Source organism: Triticum dicoccoides, chromosome 1B (assembly GCF_002162155.2).
Source record: "Triticum dicoccoides isolate Atlit2015 ecotype Zavitan chromosome 1B, WEW_v2.0, whole genome shotgun sequence".
NCBI classification, from domain to species: domain Eukaryota; kingdom Viridiplantae; phylum Streptophyta; class Magnoliopsida; order Poales; family Poaceae; genus Triticum; species Triticum dicoccoides.
Genome location: NC_041381.1, coordinates 497091573 through 497094067, shown reverse-complemented (window position 1 = coordinate 497094067; position 2495 = coordinate 497091573).

Genomic DNA, 2495 nt, shown 5'->3' with positions numbered 1-2495 from the left:
TTTGCAACCAAATCCTTTTCTGTAAGGTACAACTTTCATAAGGTGCTACTCACCTTCTTTGTCCTCGAGTTGCTTCTTGGCACGGCCGAGCTCGTTCTTGGACCGCTCGAGGTTTTGCTTCAAAGCATTGACCTCCGCAGTCAGTGCGGCAGAGGTCAGCAGGGTAGCCTGCAATCCCATATCGACATATTTTTTATGACTCCTACGTATATCTTTTTAGATCCTCAGTCCGGCTTTTCTTTCCGAACACCGAACCGAGCATCAGGGGCTACTGTCTATGCGGTACTATTTTACATATATTAATATTCTTACCTCAAAGCCTGATAGAAGGCTGCTTCAGGCTTCGGTCAGCCCGCTTTTGGCGAGCTGGACCTTCTGAATCACCACACTCATGATAGTGCGGTGTTCCTCCTTGATGGAAGCTCCGTTGAGCGCCTCCAGCAAGTTATCCGGCGCCTCCGGTTGGACGGAGGCCGCCAGCGCCACGGTCTTGCCCTTCTTGCGAATGGGCCGCCCGCCGGACTCCGGAACCGCTGCAGGTTCCGGTGCGGAGTCCGGCACGAAGTCCGGGAGGTCGCCCAGTGCTACCTCTGGGTCCTCCTCCTCCGGATGGGTCCCTCTCTGGGATCCCACCTTGACGTCGTCAGCGTCGCGGGGAGAAGAGGCGGTTGGAAGTGAAGTGTTGTTCACATCCGACGAACCCAAGGACCCGCTCGACGAAGCGGGAAGATCGTCCTTGGGCGGACTGCAGGGTTGTATGCAGTGTTAGAAAGACACCAAGTGGCAAAAAGAAAATCATGAAGTCATTCGGGAGTCCGGATACTTACGATCTCGCTAGGGGCTTGGCCCTTGGAGGCCAATCCTCGTCGTCGTCACCGGCGTTGGCGGAACAGTCCGGGGGAAGAGTCCTTCCCTTCTTGGACCCTTCGGCCTCCCTAGCTAGGGAGGCCTTCCTTTTCTTCCCTCCCCCCACTGGGGGACAGACCTTTTTCTTCTCCTCCTCGTCCTCGGGGGAGGAGTCCGCCTCAGAGTCGTCAGACACCTGAAAACGGGAACTCTTTCGAGTACCCGTGGCCTCCTTCTTGGCCTTCTTCTCCGGCACCACATGGGGTGCCGGAACCAGCAGCCCCACCAGATGGGCATCCACTGGGTCTTCTGGCAAAGGGGCCAGACAGTTAGTCTGCTCGGCCTTCTTCAGCCAGTCCTGTCAAAGGAAAGGGAGTTTAGATCCTGCATAGAGTCAAACTATGGAAAACAAGTGTCCCGTAAAGGGTAAGATCATTTCCCTCGTCAGCCTGGCGCTGTGAGCGGAATCCGCGATCTTCGGTAGCGGATGCGGGGGCCTCAGCGCCCTTAAAAAGCACCTTCCAGGCGTCTTCGTACCTAGTGTCGAAGAGCCCGCTCAAGGTTCGGTGCTGAGCCGGATCGAACTCCCACAGTTTAAAGGCCCGTTGTTGGCACAGGAGGATCCGGCGGATGAGCATGACCTGGACTACGTTGACAAGCTTGAGCTTCTTGTCCACCAGCTTCTGGATACAGGCTTGGAGTCCGGTCAGCTCCTCCGAATCGCCCCAAGTCAGGCCACTCTCCTTCCAAGAGGTGAGCCGTGTGGGGATGCTAGATCTGAATTCGAGGGCTGCTGCCCATTTAGGGTCATGCGGCTTGGTGATGTAGAACCACCCCGATTGCCACCCCTTGATGGTTTCCACGAAGGCGCCCTCGAGCCAAGTAACGTTGGGTATCTTGCCCACCATGGTGCCTCTGCATTCCGCTTGATTCCCCTTCATGACCTTCGGCTTGACATTGAAGATCTTGAGCCACAAGCCGAAGTGGGGCTGGATGCAGAGGAAAGCCTCGCACACGACGATAAACGCCGAAATGTTGAGGATGAAATTCGGGGCCAGATCATGGAAATCCAGGCCGTAGTAGAACAGGAGCCCCCGGACAAAGGGGTGAAGTGGGAAGCCCAGTCCGTGGAGGAAATGGGAAAGGAATACCACCCTCTCATGGGGCCTGGGGGTGGGGATGAGCTGCCCCTTGTTGGGGAGCCGGTGCGCGATGTCGCTGGATAGGTATCCGGTGCCGCGCAGCCTCTTGATGTGCCCCTCTGTAATGGAGGAGGCCATCCACTTGCCTCCCGCTCCGTACATGGCTGGAGAAGGTCGAGGCGAGATGTGCGGACTTGGGTGCTGGAGCTCGAGTGCGTGGAGATGGATAAGCAAAGGAGGAAGAAGGCGTAGGTAAAAAGGTGGATCCTTATCCCCTTATATATGGACAGACGAAACTATGCGTCCCCACCGGCCTGGTAAAACTCGCTTTTCTCCCAAGCGCCGCAATCAATGGCGCGGTTGGGTTGCCCACGTCCGTATTGATGAGAATCCCGGAATAAGGGGAGCATGATCTCTGCTTCGACAAGACGTGCCAAGGAAACCGCTTTGCTAAACGCGCTGAGGCGGTATAATAAAAATGATTCGAGTGAAGGCTTGGTTGTGGTG